The following is a 19,481-nucleotide window of genomic DNA, read 5'->3' on the forward strand; positions in this document are numbered from 1 at the left end:
GTGCATTCTTGGCCATGGTGTTGATTTGTAATTGGAAGTTAAATCTTTTGTCCAGGATGACTCCAAGGGATTTGGTACTAACAACAATGGTAGTTTTGCAAGAATTATCAGATTATCCATCCATGATTGTATAGGAAGAGGAGGGTTTGAGTTTGAGATAAGAAGGAATTTGGTTTTAGTGTGATTAAGTTTTAGGTGGTTAGACGTCATCCATTCTTGGATGGAGTTGAGGGTGGTGGCAAGGAGTGAAATGTTGTGTGCGGAGGACACCTTGAGGTATAGTTGGGTGTTCCCATCATCGAGGTGATAGGGGATCCCTGCCTTTTGTTGTAGTTCTCCCACAGCTCCATGTAAAGATTGAAGAGAGTGGGAGCAAGGATAGATCCTTGAGGGATGCCATGATTGAAGATGTGACCTGATTAGGGTCACCCGGATCACTTAAGACCACCTCTAAGCCTTCCATACAAATGAAGAGTCGGTCAGACAGTATAGAATTCAAACCAAGTATATTTTATTCAGATACACTCAAGCGAAGTCCGGTCTGACCAGCCTCCTTGGATTGCGGCAGAGGGACTGACTTCAGCAAACATAGAGATAGAATATGTATGCTTTCTGAACCAAGAATGTCCCCCCCCAATGGAAATCTACTAGCAGGTGCAGCTAAAACAAAGAAGTACAGTAAGATGAGTTTCGACTCTGGGACCGGGTACATGCTATCTCAGCCACAAGGTCACTCTGCCTGTGCCTGCCGCTCTAAGGGTGGAAACAGGCCTATCTAGTGGGAAAGGTATGCACTAATAAGAACGGTGTATTCATTAATACAGCAAAGCACAACCCTGGCGAAACAAAAAAAAAACGATTGCAGCTGCTTTCAGCTGTGGAATAGAGACAGAAGTTAGTTTGAATCATAACTCAAAATGGCGGCTGAATATAAAATGGTGCCGCAAATTCATGAACAGTTCAGCTAAAACATTTATATTCCAACAGACCCTGCTTTTAGCATTTGCTAAAGCATTGCAGACTTGGGAACAAAAAAGATGTAATATGCAGAGAAACAAAAGGCATCAACACTCAGAATTATTCATATATTCAGTATCAGAAATTGACATTGCAAGGGTTGAGTCCAGATTCCGTTTAGGGGTGAGAACATTAATACAATAAGTGTAGCGGGTTTGGAGACAATGTATGCAAAGACAACATGTGCAGATAATACCCGCATTCACAGCTAGAAAGAAAAGGAACTTCCAACCCCAGGGAGTGAACATACCCCAGAACCACCCAGAGAGAGTCCAAGTACCATTTTCTTGGTGTATATCGGATGAAAGTCTATGCAATTTCTGTATGGAAGCATACACATTGGGGACGTTGTCAGGTATGTACACACAGCAGCTGCTGCCAATAACACGACAGGCTCCTCGCCGATCAGCAAGGATAATGTCTAAAACCATCCTGTTTTGTAAGGTGACAAGCCTTGTAGCCTGGAGCTCAGCAGTAATATTGGTCATTATCCCTGCTGTTGTATTAATGACCCTTTCCACAACTCTGGTGAGCCGATGAATGTTAGGGCTATTGGACATGGGGCCCCAAAAAGGTACAATACCTTCATGGCATCCTCAAACTGTTGTAAGTTAGTATCTGTTTGGTCTATATCCTTTGTGTCAATGACCCTTCTGACTCTGGGCAAGTATACACTCCTACGCTGCAGCCGATGATTTTATGGTAATTGGACGGAGCTATATATACAGGGGGAAGGAGAAAAGAGAAATAACACCTGCCCCACCATCCCCCCAGATGCCAGACATAAGCTTGGGATCCACAGACAAAATAGACATTAGGGGTTCTGGTATTAAGTGTTGGCTATCGGTCGTTCTCAACTCATATGTGGAATTGCATCTGCTCTCCCCACTTTTATCCTCCCGGTCCCCTGGACACAGAAACTGGCTGTTGTGTTGACCACTGACACTGGTATTGGTTGGTCCTCAGTAACATTACGAGCCTGGAAAGACTGGAAGTACTCTGAAGTGTTAAACCCTCGGAATCAGCTATCTCCATTCAAGACCATGTCCGGTTCTTTATAGTTTTGTATGCGTTCATACAGGACCTTAAAAACAATTACTAAACACTTCTTGGCCTGTCGGACCATCGGGAGGGACTCTGTGACGGAAATATACATTTTGTACCATAATGCAAGAATCAGCAGGTGTCCTATCCAGAGTATCAAATTGGGACTGGGGGCGCACCATACTGAGCAATGCAAACTACCCTCACAGCTACTGATGTATGACAACGGCATGGACAACAAGTTATCATTTTTATGAAATCCACACACCCAATAATTTGTTGTATTCGACACCTCATGAGCCTGATGCAATATTTATATAAATACATTATCCTTATAAGACTTTTGGTGCTCTCCTTTGTGAGGGGCCAAAGTGACAAATTTGTGTTCAGGGGGAATGGGTGTTTTACCAACCAAGGAATGTACAGGATACTTCTCCTCCAAGAACCAGGATATCCCCAATACAATTATTAGTGCAATCACAACTATTGACGCAAAAACAATTTTACTCTTTTTGGACCAGCCCTGTTGCGCTAGTTGCGGTGATGCAAATGGCTGTTCCTCCCCCACAATGGGGCCGACAAAACAGGTACATTATGAAACAAGGAAAAAAGGAATACAATAAAGCTGATGGCAAGTGCAAGTGTTCTCAGTGTCCGTTAGAGCCTCACTGGTAGACTCCCATTATTCATCAATGTTGGCGCTCTTTAGCACCGGCGGTGGAGCTACCTAGTCCTAGCTCTTGATGAATCCCATGTCACCCAGGATAATGTACTCCCCTTCAAGGGAGCCCGTTCGATCCATCCAGTCCAGTGTCCGAACAATGCACCAATCGCGACTCACCTCTGAACTAACACTGTTGGTGCTATTGACAAAGTACACCCTGACTTGCACAGTCCATCCCTAACTAATCTGACTTCTCCATTGGTGCACTGTCCTTCACCCCAGGATGTGAATTGTACCTGGTAACTCCAGGCACAGAGGGGTCAATGAAAAGGGGCTCAGGAACAGAGGAATCAGTGGAAAGGGGCTCCTGAATGACACTACCATTGAAAGAGGACATGATTGAAGATACGACCCGATTAGGGTCACCCGGGTCACTCAAGACCACCTCCGGGGGCACTGCAGCATTTAGCACCTCATTATTTTCGGCATCCGTTTGGGTCCACGTTAAAACCGCATCTCTGAATGGGATGAACTGGGACACCTTTTCATGTTCCGAGTCCCCAATGCCTTCCCTTACCCACTGATCATAGGGCAAGAGCAGGGGTACCCTGCGACAATGATGCAAATGGATCCAGTTCTTTTGGCCGGCGACCTTTGCAGCTGTGGGGTAGCAAGGAGGACCTGAACTGGTCCCTTCCAGCCGGGCTCCGAACTCTTTTTCTGCTGGAAGTTCTTCACCAAGACAAAGTCACCAGTCCAGCTATCATGTCCGGGCCCCTCGGGTACAGGTGGTAGAGACTCATGTATCCGTTGGTGAATAGAACACAGAATTTTAGTTAACTCACACAGGTAATCTGTCGGCAAAGGATACTCAATTTCCGAGAACGTACACTGTTGCGGGACGCACCAGACATTCACCGGGCATCCGAACACGACCTTGTAAGGTGACAATCCTGTCCTGAGTGTGCTGTAGTTCTGTAATTTTGGTTCTGTATACAATCATGGACTACTGCATTGTAATTTAAGGACATTTGTATCATAATGTTTTTTGTATCCCATGTATGTGTAATACAATAAATGTATATACATTTGTTTACTTGATAGTTATAGAGGAAAAAAGAATGAACTCTAGAAAAAACAAAAAATAAATAATGCAATAAAAAAGAAAGTGAAATTATATATCATGTCATTGTGTGGTACAAATTATACACTTGTTTAACGTTTAGTTGATGATTTAAATTATGCACAAAACCCGGTGCTAGTTTTTGCTTTTCTAAAAAGTTGTTTCCTTACCAGGGTTTATCCTGTTAGGTAGGGGCTCCTTTCTTTTGCACTAAGTAGTTCTTGTGAACAACAGAGCCAGTGGTAAGGCATCTGGCCACTGTAACCCTGTAGTCTCCTGAATCTTTTCCAATTTGAGTTTGAGTACCATTGTACTTCTCAACCAAACCAGCGGATTGGGGGTGGATTGCAGCATGAAACTTCTGTCTAATGTGTAGTCCCTCGCAGACTAGCTGAATAACCTAGGCATTGAAATGACTTCCGTTATCATTCCAGATCAAACAGGGCAAGCTGAAGCGAGGAAACAACTCTTTCAGGAGTATCTTTGCAGTCACAATGGCTGTATTCTCTTTAGTGGGGTAGGCCTCAACCCATTTACTGAATGCACAACAACCACCAACACATACTTCAAATTATTGACCCTGTCCATTTCAATCAAGTCCATTTGAAGGACCTCAAAAGGGAAAGTGGTAGGTGCAAAATTTCCGGGTGGCGTAGGGGTACCCTTGCCAGGATTGTGCATCATGCACACCATGCAGTATTTTACTAAGTGCGTAGCTGTCTTGGGGATGTTGTTATTTTGCCATATGGGGTATAACAAACTACCGATACCCTTAGCCCTGATATGGACTGGGCCATGGCTATTGTCACTACAGGAAGAACATATGCATCTAGCAACATCCATCTCTGCTTCCCTGACTTGTCAATCCAACATCCTTCATCATTCAAATTTGCTGTACTTTCTTGCCACACCGCTAATTCCTCCACTGTGGCCTCACTCTGGATCTCCTTCAAATTTTCTAGTGTATCCTCAAACATGGAGAACTCAGGCACCAGCTGGCGGGACCTGCTACAAACATTCTTTTCATCTTTGGGCTGTTTCCTTAGCTCTCTGATCCACAAAAGCGTTCCCCTTACCCACATCGTCAGTAATTTTCTTATGGGCACTGCACCTCACTATGGTCACTTTCTTAGAGTGTCAAAGCGAACAGAAGCCTATGTATAAGAGGACCATGCTGAATGTGTGCCCCGTGGGAAGTAAGGAGCCCTCTCTCTGCCCAGAGCCACCCAAAATTATGGGCGACCTCGAAGGCATACTGGCTATCAGTATAAATATTAACAACCAGGCCCTCAATCAATTCACAGGCTCGAATAAGTGTGACTAGCTCTGCAGCTTCGGCCCACTGATAGGGAACTTGTGATGTCTCAACTACCGTGCTCAGTGTTGTAATTGCGTATGCAGCAGTTGTAGTGCCATCTGGTAACTTCAAGCAAGAGCCATCAACATATATTTCCCCTTTGGGGTCAGATAAGGGAACATCAATCAGGTCTTCCCGTCCCTTCGTCTCTTCCTCTGTCCGGAAGATGCAATCATGTATGTAAATCTGCTCGTTCTCAGAAGGGAGGGGAAGTAACGTGGCTGGATTCAGGGTTGCACAGTGTTTGATCGTAAAGTGCTTTTGAAAGAGCGTTAGCTCATAACCTGTCAGATGTGCACTGGTGAGGTGTTGTGTCCTTGTCTTATTCAAAAGTGTATCCACAGCATGGGGTACCATAAATGTGAGGTCAGTATCGAGTCCCTCTGTGTTATTAAAACGCCCACACATCGACCACTCTGAGACAGCTCGGGAGGGGGAGGGCGACAGGGTCAAGTACAGCCGAGAAATAAGCACATTTCTGTTGCTTATCTCCAAATGTTTGTGTTAAAACAGAAAGAGCACAACCACCCAGCTCATGGACGTACAACACAAAGCATTTAGCATAATTAGGGGCACCAAGCACTGGAGCAGAGCAAAGCTCAGTTTTTAATTGCTCAAGAGAATGCTGACACTCTGGCGTCCAAGGCCGGAGCTCATGCACATCTTTTAATGTTAGGGCAAGCAGTGGAAGCAGGGGCTTAATAAGCTGCGAGTAGCCAGGTATCCACTGCCTGCAATAGGAAGTAATACCTATGAAAGCACGCACATCTTTCTGAGTTTGCGGGACAGACATTTTAACAATGATACTGGTGCGTTCAGGGGTCAATCTCCTACCCTCCTGCAACAGTAGGTGACCTAAGTAGGTGACCTTCTGTCAACAATACTAACATTTGGAAAGGGATACCTTATGACCATGGTCAGCTAGAGGAAGCAACAATTTAACTGCACTAACTCTGCAACCTTGTTGTGTGTCTGAGGCAATGAGCAGGTCATCAACATATTGAAGTAATACATTACCTGTGGGGAGTGACAAGGAATCCAGCTGGGTTTTCAATGCCTGACTATAAATACTCAGACTTTCTGTATAGCCTTGAGGAGTGCAACAGAATCTAAAACGTCTACCAGCTAGGAGGAAACCGAACAGATATCTGCTATCAGGATGAATGGGAATAGTGAAGGATGAATTTTTCAAGTCAATGGCAGAAAATAATTTGTCAAAAGAAGAAATCATCGTCAAGAGAGTCGTAATGTCAGGGACCACAGAAATCACTATCTTATTACCTTCGCACAAATCAATCACAAAACGCTAAACATCTTCTCAGGGGTCCGAAGGCGTCCATTTGAGGATCGAAAGAATAGGGCTGTTACAAACATTAGCAGTCGTCTCCTCAACCACTCCTTCTCAATCAAGTCTTGCACAAAGTGAATCAAAGCTCGCTCACCTGCCTGCTGTATCTTTTATTGAGGAATGCAGGGTAAAATAGCACCTTCCTTGGCACGAATCGAAACAGGCGATATCTTCAACAAATCCACATCTGCGTCGCCAATTGCCCACAATGTGGGTGGCACATCTTTAAATTAAGCAGGGAGAGGCGCATCTTTGGATAGACACTGCTTAACGCTCAACACATCAGGACCCATTGTTATATAAACGCCTGCTGGGGAGCAATAAATAGTAGCATGCAATTTTTTCAACAAGTCCAAACCCACCAAATTCTCTCCGCAATTGGACGTCAACAAGAATGGCGAATCCACTGTGAAAGGACCAATTGGCAAAGCAAGGGGTTTCGAAAAGGGGCTCACAACCGGTACACCAGAAAAATCAAAATATTATTATGGCCAGACAGAGCCATCCCAGGGACCAAGGAACGAGAAATAGAGCTGTTCGTTGAACCTGTATCCACCAAAACTCCTGAGCCAAACCATGCACATCTGCACTAACATACGGAATGCTTTGATCTATAGATATCGGAACTGGTCCTTCACTCTGTCCCATGCTGCCCTAGCTGTAAGACATCCCTGTCACCTCATACGTATCATAGTCATCATGATAATTCTGGTTGCCCCGTGGGTCGTCGAAGTAATTTTGATCAGTTTGACCCCCCCGATGTCCCAGCTGTCTGTGCTCTGTCCTGGCCATCATCTCCACAACCCCGTCCACAGGAACCTCGTCCTGTTGGGAACGCCATCTTTTGCAAAAGCACTGAGCACTCACTGTGCCAGTGCCCCTCCTCCTAACAGTACGCATGCTGATTCGGTCCTACAGGCGTAGTATTCCTGCTTTTACGGGGAAGCAGTCGGGCCATACCACCACGTCCTCTACCAGTCCCTCGGGAAACCTGTTGCAACAACACCTTCATCTTTAAATCTTTATGCTTTTATCTCACCTTCTACTTCTCCTTATTTTCCCTGTGTTCATAATACCGTGCAATATTGAAGATAACAGAAGGAGAAGATGTGGACCAGGTACTCTTGGAAGCCTGCAATTGAGTCGCGATCCCGGGGAGCAAGTTGGAAACAAATCTACAAATAAACAAACGCACACCACCTTCAATCGACAAGTCCTGTCCACTATAATCCAGAAACACATCTTAAAACCGTGGGAAAAAATCTGACACACTCTCATCTTTCTTCTGGTGACAAGCCGACAGCTTGTCCCAATCAATCTTTCGTGGTGGAATAAGGGAATGCATATAAGTGATAATTCAGCCAGGCACAGCAAGTATCTCTGCCTTAGGCTTCTCACCAGGCTTCCTCTCCCGGGCCCATGTTTTTATCTGATCCCAGGAACCACCCAATTCCACAACATGGTTCTGTGTGTGTACCTGTCTCCAAATATCAACAGGAACCAACAAACCAAAGAACATTCCAATATCCCCAAGCGTCATCACCGTTGAAAAGGCACCTCAGTCAATTCTTTGTAATACGCAGTAGGAATTTTCCTAGGGTCAGGCAACTGAGTCTTAAGGGACAAAACTTCACTCCTTTTCCATGGAGTATAAACCCATTGTTCTTGAAAACGGGCCTCTACCCTAGGCCTAGTCACATTATCATGCTGATCCCATAGCTCTGGTATCCCAGGATGGTATATAGGATGTACCTCCCCCATCGAAAACTGAGAAGGTACCGGGGTGTGGCTCCTCTCTAGCTGCCTTCCCCGATAGGCAACCAGTGTCGCAACATTACCAAAGACATGAGCAGGCTCCATATCAGTAACATACACATGGTCCCTAATATCATCTGTTGCCTGTGATGCTGCACCCTTGAAATGCTGCTCCCAAAGACCGATCAGAGTAGCCAACATGTGCTTAAGGGCATGCTGCTGTACAAAAAGCTCATAATCTTTCATCACACTTCACACGTCTTCCACACTGTAAATTGAGTTACGAGACCACTTTGCTGCCTGATTAGCCACCACCTTTTCCCCTGCATCTCCCACATCAGATCGGACCAATGTCCGCCATATGCGCTCCTTAAATTTTGGCCAATCTCTATCCTCTGGCCCACTCACCGGTGTCTCACTACTCAGTGATGTCGGGGAATGGAGGAACACAGTGGGGGTGACAACAGAGGGAGCAAACACTAACGTCACTGTCGGGTGCATCATGGGTGTAAGAGCTGGCGAAAAGGATGCCGAAGCAATAGGTGTTACAGGAATGCTGTCAGTCCTGGTTGCTACAGACGGCGAAGACAAAGAAAGGACAGGAGGTGCCGTGGCCAAGACGGACTGAGCAACAGTAGCAGAAATAGCAGGGGCAGAAGAACTGGGTAGCTGGGCCTGTTGGGGAAGAGGGGGATATACCCTCTGCGGGGCATACGGAGGTGAAAGTCGAGCATCAAGCAATTCTTCCACAAAAGCATCTTTCTCTTCTTGGGCTACATAATATCTATCAATATTCAGTCAAAACCTCCTATCCACGTTCAATTCCTATCTCTTGTTTCTCTCTATCATGTGCTACAGCTTTCTAAATCAATGTTTGCATCCTCCCCTTTCGGGCCTCTTTTTCTGCTTTCATCCGCCTCTGTTTAGCCTCTTTTTGCCATGTTCTGAGGGAATCAAACATTGATTGCCTACTTTGTTTTCCATACAACTTTTCCTGTAAAAACCCAATTTTTTGTTCATCAAAGGTGCCTGTCAAAGGCCACTGTAACTCGCCATTGTCCCCCGTATATTTGTGCCATAACATACTAAACATAATAGGGCCAAGGCCATGTTTTATATACATTGTTACAAGGCACAAGGGAAACCCAGTCAAGCAATTGGTCAGGGACCATGGGTACATACAGTATTTTCTTTTTTTTTTTTTTTTTTTCAAAAACCTTTATTTGAGCAAGCATAGAAAAATACAAGAACGGGCCTACAACCTCACGGGCTGGCCGCTAATAATAAGGCACAAGGAAATAAGTAGAAATGTATTCCCGTGGTCAGGCACAAATCAAGTACCAAGCATTACTCCAAACATATCACAGAGCATATTGATTTTCTGTTTTATACATAAACACAACAAACACTAAAAAAGGCGAATGCATAGTAATCAAGGTCAGCCCAAAGAACGGAGGGGATGGTCAGCAATCAGGAGAACATAACAAGAGCCCTAAGACTCTAATAAGGTTGGGGGGGGGGGGGGAGCAGCGGGGAGAACCGGAAATGCACAAGACAGTATGAAAAGGTTCCGGGAACGCTCGCCTAGGGAGATAGAGTAACATCAGTGGTGCCAACAAAGGGAGGGGTACAGATATCCCCACGATATTCATTCCACTGGCCCCAAATCTTCGTCCACGCCCTGGGTCTGCCCCTGGCCACATATACAGTCTTCTCACGAAACATGGACCAGTCCATGTTGTCCTCCCATTTCGAGACCTCAGGGGGTCTGGATGCGCCCCAGAGTTGCGCAATATCCCGTTTTGCAATCATGTAACCCAAGGTAGCCCATCTGGTCTGGGCTACAGAGTAGTCAGTGGGTTCCCACACATTCAACAGACACCGTCGTGTCTCCGGCCGCAGGGCAACACCAGTCACAGCAGTCATCACCTCAAGCACAGCAGTCCAGTAGGCCGCCACCACTGGGCACTCCCAAAGAATATGTAAAAAAGTAGCACTCGACCCACAACCACGCTTACATAACCCATCCGGGGAAAAGCCCATTGTCACCAGACGCGGACCAGTGACATAAACTCGATGAAGGATTTTAAGTTGAACCAAACGGAGACGGGCAGGGATGGCTACTTCTTTCGGAGAAGAGAGTGCCGATTGCCAATCCTCGTCGTCCAGTTCCAACCCATCGCCGACCCAAACCTCCCGAAGTCGGACCAATAAGTCTGCCCGATTATTGATCAGCTTCTTATAGATCAGGGAAATAGTGCTATCGGGCAGGTGGCCATCAAGGACACGATCATCGAGGGGGGAAGACTCGGGCAGGGTCTCATCAGGAGTCAGGACTGAGGCGAGGGCGTGTCGGACCTGCAGATAACGAAAAAATTCTCTACCATTCAAACCGTATTCCGCCTGGAGGGCCTGGAACGACTTCACACTACCTTTTGAACAGACATCACCCACCTTACATATCCCAATCATATCCCAGCGGTCGAAGCCCTTAGTAGACCAGAGGCACCCCAAACGTTCAGAGGCATAAAGCGGCGTCGCCAATGTCATTCGATCCTCCCATCCCAAACTCACATTCGCGGCTCGCCACACAGTGACTGCAATCCTGGACGGACCCACAAGATGGCGCCCGGCTGATCGAGAATAAAGCGCTCTATTAAAGTCCCCACCCGGCAGCTGGAGTTTATCCATCTCAAATGCAGGATTTCGACCCGGTGAAAACATCACGTGATTAATAGCAGACAACTGGGAAGCCCAATAATATCTCTTGATGTCGGGGAGCGCCATGCCCCCGTCGTACCAAGGGATGCTGAGTTTCGCGAGGGCAATACGTGGACGCCCGTCCCAAATCAATTGCCTTTGAAGACTCTCGATCTCTCGGAAGTAGGTCTTGGGGATGTCGTCATAGGAATTCTGGAGCGCATAGAGGAACCGTGGCAAGGACATCATTTTAAACAGAGCCGCCCTGCCCAGAGGAGACAAAGGGAGCTTACGCCAACGGGCCACGTCCAGTCGCAATCTAAACAACGGGGGGAGGAGATTACGCTCAAATCGGAGCGAGGAGTCCAACGTAATGAAGATCCCTAAATATTTGAAGCCAGACTGGACCACCTGTATAGGAAGTCTGCTCGGCAATAGGGGTAAAACACCCGAAAGAACATACACGCAGGACTTGGCCCAGTTAATAACGAGGCCTGAGTTGGCTCCAAATGAAGTAAGAACATCAAATAAAACAGTCAGAGATTTACGCGGGGAGGTGAGATATAAAAGAATGTCGTCCGCGTAAAGCGAGACGCGGTCCTCAAAGTCCGGTGACCAGCGAATCCCTTTAAGCGAAGGCTCCCACCGAAGCCATGCAGCTAACGGTTCCAAGGAAAGTGCAAAAAGCAACGGAGACAAGGGGCAACCCTGACGGGTTCCCCTGCCAAGGGTGAAAGGGGTCGAAACTCTACTGTTTACCACTACTTGTGCTAGGGGTTCAGCATACAATAACTTGACCCAACCAATAAACTCAGGCCCGAAACCAAATTTCTCAAGAGCCGCCCAAAGATAAGGCCATTCCACAGTGTCAAAAGCCATCGAGGCATCCAACGACGCCAAAATGGCCGGCTCCGTCAGAAGCCCCGCCCTCGCAATCGCACCGTGGAGACGACGTAGGTTAAGAGCCGTGTTGCGATGCGGGATAAATCCGGATTGATCTGGATGGACCAAGTCACTAATGACCGTCAGAAGGCGGGTCGCCAGGAGTTTCGCCAATACCTTGGGCTCAACATTCAGCAGGGATATGGGTCTATAGGATGAACAAAGGTCCCGCGGTTTACCATCCTTGGGGATGACAACTATCGTGGCCAGACGCTGATCATATGGGAGAATACCCCGTTCCCGGGACTCCAGAAACATGGCGCGAAGATATGGCGCCACTCTGTCGGGACGTAGCTTGTACAGTTCAATTGGCAACCCGTTCGGGCCCAATGCTTTGCCCGAACGGAGTGAACGGATGGCAGTAGCTATCTCATCAACAGTAAAGGGGGAATCCAACGCTACACGATCCAAATCGGAAACACTGGGCAGAGCTATATCTCGCAACAGAAGGCGAGAGTCAGCCACATCCCTCACAGACACAGGGGTATAAACCACGCGAAAATACTCAGCAAAACAGTCAACTATTCCACCCGGGTCCGTCACACTCTCACCACTCGATGACTGAATCACGGGCACCACACGATTAGCTCTCTCCTTCTTATCCAACCATGCCAGCAATTTACCCGCTTTGTCCCCCACATCATACAAACGACCCTGTTGCTCCCGAAACATCAATTTAGCAGCATCCGTGACCATAGATTTATAGGCAAATTGTTTCAGACCCAGGGCGTGGAGTTTCGCAGACGTGACCCCCGATTCCAAAGCAGCCTCCAATGCAGAAACCTCCCCCTCAAGGTCCACCACCTCCCGATTCCTCGCCTTCTTAGCTTCCACAATAAGGGAGAGGGCCTGCCCACGAATCACCGTCTTAAAAGCCTCCCACAGGGACGCCGCAGAGGAAACCGACCCCTCGTTATCCAGAAAATATGCGTCCAAAGACTTAAGCAAAAGGCTGCGGGTCTCGGGGGAGGTAAGGTACCACGGGTTGATAGGAGCCACCCGGCCCACCGCCTCCACTCCAACCTCAAAACGGAGCCAGAGTGGGGAGTGGTCAGAAATGCCCCTGAGTAGGTGTACAATCTCACGCACCGCTGGCGACTGAGCCGCAGGCATCAGGAAATAATCCAGTCTAGACAGACTCCCATGGGCCCCAGAGTGAAAGGTGTATTGAAGCTGAGTAGGATGCAAAAGCCTCCAGCAATCCACCAAGCCAAATGTATCCAAAAACCCACCCAACCACTGTTGGGCCGCAGGAGTATCTCTAGGGGGGTGGCGATCGTGTAGACCGGAGAACACCGAATTAAAATCACCAGCCATAAATAGAGTACTATTAGGGAGGTCCAACAACACACGGCCCAAATCGGAAAAGGTAGAAGTCTGCAGGCCGGGGGGCACGTAAACCGTAAATTAGGAGAGGGTACGACCCTCATAGCGACCCACAAGGACAGCATATCGCCCCCGATCATCCAGAATCACATCATCAATAGCTAGGGGGAGGGAAGCCCGAACAAGGATACCCACACCCCTAGAACCCGAGGTAAACCCCGAATGTGCTACGAGGCGATAGCCCCACCTATTCATCGCATGACAGATATTGCCCACCAAATGAGTCTCCTGCAGGAAAACAATATCTGGAGATAAACGTCGTATGCATTTCAACACCACACTCCGTTTGATACGGTCCCCCAGACCGTTAACGTTCCACGAAACAAATCTCAACCCGCTACCCCCATCCCACCCAACAACGCCAAGACCCCCCACCAATGAGCATGACACAAGAAACATCATCAAATACAGGATAGAGTCGCCTTGAGAACAGAACACACAAACAACGAACTTCCCAACCGCCCACCCCCCAACTAACAAGAGAACACCCCCCACCCTGCACCCCTGCAAAAAGCTAAAAAGCCACCCCAACCTGCAGTGTGCCTGTCGCCCAAGAACCCCCATTCTACACAAAGACCCCGGAGGAGGAAAGGCTCCGTCCGACCCGCCACCCCGATCAAGACCAATAACGAGAAAAAACATACATCAAATCCCATAAGCAGTAGAGGAACGTAGGCATACACTCCTGGAAAAAGTTATTCAAGACAAGGCACCAGGCGAAGACGAAATGTTCAGCTCTCTACACCACATTCAGCACCGCCCGGGTGGGCATCGGACTCAGTTTCAGGAGGTCGGTCAGGCAAGGAGTCCAGCCAGTCATTCACAGCATTCGGCCGATCAAAGAAAAGAGTTCGGTCATTGTACTCAACCCGCAGCCTGGTCGGAAAAAGCATAGCGTAGCGCATCCCCATGTCCCTAAGACGCTTCTTGGCACCACGAAATCCCATTCGCTGCTTCTGGACCTGTTGGGAAAAGTCCGGATAAAAGTTCACCGTGGCATTCTCAAAGGCCACCGGGCCCTTCACACGTGATGCTTGCAGGATAGCGTCCCGATCCCTATAGTGGAAAAGTTTTGCAACAATAGTTCTCGGCGGGGCACCTGGCTTACCCTGGCCCCCCGGAACACGATGTGCACGCTCCACTGTGAAAAATTTACTCAGTCCAGATGGAGAGAGGTGGTTTTCGATCAGGTCTTCAACCAGGAGATCAACCGAGTGGGGTTCTGGATTCTCCGGAACACCAACCACGCGAACATTACAGCGACGTGCCCTGTTCTCAAAGTCTTCCAAGCGCCGGGTCATGAAATCGTTCACCCTACGGAGATTGCCAATCTCCGTCTGTATCTCAGAGACGTCTGCCGTGAGGCTGGAGGATTTGATGTCCAATGATTTCACCTTTTCATTGGTTTTTGATAGATCGGCTCGAATTAAGTTCACATCAATGGCCACGGTGTCAATTTTGTGGGCCAAGGTTTCATATTGTTGGCCTATCGACTCCCTCATGCCAGAAATGGCGCCCATGATGTCCTGCAAGGAAGGCTCCGTCGACGCATCCACGATGTGGTCAGACGCGCTGGAACTGGGCAGGGCAGCTCCGGGGGACCCCTTAGAGTGGGTATAACGGTCCATGACGTTAGATTGGACCGGACCCCCGCGCAGAGGTGTCTTCGTCTTCCGAGTCTCCCGTTCCCCTCTGCCCGCCATTTTGGAGATGCGTCACAAGGAGATTCACCAGGGTCAACGGATCGGGCACCAGAAAGGGAGGCCTCGGGACCAAAGGACCGCCACAAGGGTACCGCTAGGATAGGGACAGCCAAATAGGAGAATAGTCCAGCCAAAGGCCCGACAGCCGACTCGTGCCCTGGACCCAGCTCTGGCCCGACTCTCTAGCCGATGTCTCAGCCTGAGGCAGAATCGAAACCGAAACTTAAGAGGGGGACCCACAAGTCCAATCCCCCTGCCGTTGTTGTTCAACTCCAAGACGGCCACTGAACCTCACCCAGTCCCGGGCGCACCTCAAGGGCGGAGCCCAAAAGTTCAAATCACCGTAACTCCGGCACCCGGTGTCAAAATAAATTTCTGAAAGGTCCAGGTAGATCAGCCCAACGTCCTCTATACAAATCCTCGTGGAAAATCAGGATTTGTTCAGGATATTATGCCGGGAGTGGCGGGGGTCCGGGGAGCGCTGTGCTCACGCGGCCATCTCGGATGCCCGCCAAGCTCCTCCTCCACATACAGTATTTTCAAAGACAGTGGCCCCTTGATAGCGAAGGATACACATGAAAAATAAATATAGATCAAGTGATTTCTATACTCTCTGTCCAGCCGGATAGGATTTAATATATCATATATTCGTGTAGTCAGTTTATCTATACAATATCAAGTGGGACACAGCCTGTGTCCTACTACAACATATAGACAGGTGTGACATACATAAAGGGGAGTGTCGGGCAAGGGGAGACAGTCTGCGTACGATCAAATTTTGCAGGCTAATAAATCGTAAATACACTATTGTGACATTTCATATAGTATAGTCAAAGATATATAGTGTATATGGTGTCGACGACGTATCGATCCCTATGCTAGGATGAAGGGATCATCCTCAGGACATTGTAATTCATGCCTGTGTTACATTTCCTTATCAACTATGATAAGGCAGGTATGACAATGATCATACGGGCGGTAAGTCGACGCAAGTGAAGATTTAAAATCCGCAGATTACGGTGCGCTGCGTTCTCGAGGCTGGGAGAATACGGCAGCTTAGAAGTAGTATACTTTTGTTAAGGTGGCAGATTGTGCCGTGTGTTTTGATCAGAGGTGGTCCTAAAATGGGGTCCACGCCGACAGTTGAGGCAATACTCAGTGGACAGTCACTCTGAGTATTGCCTCGACTGTCGGCGTGGACCCCATTTTAGGACCGCCTCTGATCAAATCACACAGCACAATCTGCTTTGGAAATAATGTTTTTTATACATATCAAAATTCGAAGTGCCTTCCGGAAGCGCTGGCTGACTTTCTTCCAGTTGAGCATCAGCAGAACAACAACGACAACAAGAAACCAAGAAACGACTAAAACAAGGCATTTTCAAAAGTAAGCCAAATTCTTTATGTTGCCTAGAGAAGTGGTCAGAAACACTATGTATCCAAAGCGGTCCTCAAACCGTACCAAAGACAATTCTAAATAAGGCCTCAGACCGTACTCAAAACAAAGGAAAATGGTAAAATATCCACAAAGAATCAAAGCGAACTCACTTGGTGCACAAAGGTCAAACAAATGTATTCTCCACTGCCGACTCTTCGGACCAAATGGTCAGATCCAAGGGTTTCGCCGTTCAGGACCCCAGTCAAGATGATCGCTGGGCGAGACACCGACGGGGCAGACGGGGCTGCTGCGAGTTCAGGACTCTCTCGTGCAGGGATCCCTGGTCCGCCCGTCCGACCCAACAATGGCCACAACCTCCTCACCCTTCCGCGGTTGAAGATGGGCCACCCAATGGAGTCCCTGTTCGGGAGCCAACTGAAAGAAGTGATCTGATTAGGGTCACCCGGGTCACTCACGACCACCTATCAGCCTTCCATAAAAATGAAGAATCAGTCAGACAGTAGAGAATACAAACCAAATATATTTTATTTAGATACACTGGAGCGGAGTCCGGTCTGACCAGCCTCCTTGGATTGCTGCAGAGTGAATGACTTCACAAACATAGAGATACAATATGTATTCTTTCTGAACCAAGAATGTTCCCTCCCCCCCCCCCCCCCCAATGGAAATCTACTAGCAGGTGCAGCTAAAACAAAGAAGCACAGTAAGATGAGTTTCGACTCTGGGACCGAGAATATGCTATCTCAGCCCCAAGGTCGCTCTGCCTGTGATCGCCACTCTAAGGGTGAGAACAGGCCTATCTAGTAGGAAAGGTATGCACTAAAAGGAACAGTGTATTCATTAATACAGCAAAGCTCAACCTTGGAGAAACAAACACAACTATTGCAGCTGCTTTCAGCTGTGGCATAGAGACAGAAGTTAGTTTCAATCATAACTCAAAATGGCGGCTGAATATAAAATGGTGCTGCAAATGCTAACTTAAGATGTGCAATGCACGAACAGTACAGCTAAAACATTTTTATTCCAACATGATCCACAGCCATTGATGTTGAGAGACTGCTTTTGATTTCGATCATCTGAGATCTGCCCATCAGGTAAGATTCAAACCATTTAAGAACTACACCTTCAAATCCTATTCTATGTTTTAGTGTGTTAAGGAGTGTGTGATGGTTTACAGTGTCGAAGGCTGCAGAGCGATCCAGCAAGATCAGGAGGCAGGAGCTACCAGGATCAAGGATTTGTAGGGCATCGTCGATATCCTGTAGTAGCACTGTTGCAGTGCTTCAGCCTTGCTTGAAGTCAGATTGAAATGTATCTAGAAGGTTGTTGTCCTTGATGTGTTGGGTGAGTTTCTCTGATACACATCTTTCTGTAATTTTGGCAAGGAAAAGGAGGTTGGTGATAGGGCGCATGTTGTTAAGTTCATTCACATCTGCTGAGGTTTTCTTTAGTAGTGGGTCACCTGACCTGTTTCCAGGGCATCAGGAAAGGATCCTTGGCTGAGGAAGAGGTTAATCAGATTAGACCAGTAGGGGAGTGTGTAGGTGTAAAGGTCTAGTCTATTGCAAGGTCGCTTGAGAGTGGGTCTAGAGAGTGGCTTGAAGAATTTGTTTTCAAAATATTTTTGAGGAGGGTATCATCGGTGATGACATCAAATCTGTGCTAGGAGCCTTTAAGTTTACATTCCTCATGTAGGGTTGGATGTGAGTCATGACCAAGGAGCGAATTAACTTTTGCATAGAATAATTGAAGAAATTCTGGGACACAGACATTCTGGTCTTGAGCCATCCTTCCACGTCGTTCTTTTAAGGTGTATCACTCTTAATGGTCCAGTAGAATTGAACTAAGACTCCACATCCTAGCATGCACTGTTTTCATAATAGAAAGCTATGCCTGGAAACAAGGTATAAGTGGGATGAAAAGGGGGGAGGGAGTTGAGGTTCTTTAATTTTGACTCCATCTTACATTTGTCATGAATTTGTGTTGCCTTTACACAGGCTGCTCTATTCATGAAGTATTTCTGCCCTTTGGACTACAACGTGTAGAAAACCCCCCTCTGTCCTTGCTTTGAAAGCAATCTCAGACACTAGCTGGCCTAACTGCATACAGACACGTTCTGCCATTACTGATTGACCTATAAGTGCTGAAGTTGATTAACTTATGGGTTGGGCAGAAACACGACATAAGGGGGACATTCTGGTTACATGATGTTTTTCTATTGGCTAATATTTTGCAGATCTTGTATGTCCATATTAGGTATTTTGTGTGCTTGCAGAAGCTAGGACTGCCCCTTTCTTGTATGCTGAGTTTGTAAATTCTAAGCATATAAAAGCCTCTGTGTTCTGTATTCTTTAGACTACCTCATTCAATTGCTAAGGCAGTTGGGTGACGTAGCCTCACTTATTAAATTTAATAAAGATGTCTTTTGATATTTCAGCTTCTGTGCCAAGTCCTTTTGTATTAGTGAGACCCCTGAGAATGAAGATTTCAGTTCTTCAGAGTGCCGGGCCCTAAAAAGGGTATGGTCTGTGAACTCTGGAGAGAGGCCAAGGGTTTAATGAGCACATACTCTGGAAAGAGCTTGCCCCTAGGATTCCTGATTTGGATTTGCTATAACAAAGTTTTCATGGGCCATGCAGATACATGGGGAAAGCAGACACAAATCAATGAAGGATTTTTGGAGAACTCTTGGTTAGACGCTGGCAACAGCTGTCCAATATGAACATATCTAAAAAGCTAAAATGACATATCTTTAGTTACAGTGGTCGGGGTTGGACTGCAAAAAAGTCAGCCTTGGTAAAAATGTTTACACTAAACCCATAGTAGAGGAAATAATCGCCAGAGTAGGGCATGAGGGACATGGGTTTTAGTGTCTGACCCAGGTGAGGTGACATGTTATCTGATATAATGATGTTATTATGATGCTTGTATAAATATATGAAACTGATGTAGCTGGACCACCAAGCAAAGTTAATTTCGTGCTCAATCACAAAGCACATTTATGTGAAAGAAAAATTCTTTAATGTAAAGAGTTTAACCTGAA

This window comes from Lissotriton helveticus, chromosome 7 (genome assembly GCF_964261635.1).
Source record: "Lissotriton helveticus chromosome 7, aLisHel1.1, whole genome shotgun sequence".
Taxonomy (NCBI): domain Eukaryota; kingdom Metazoa; phylum Chordata; class Amphibia; order Caudata; family Salamandridae; genus Lissotriton; species Lissotriton helveticus.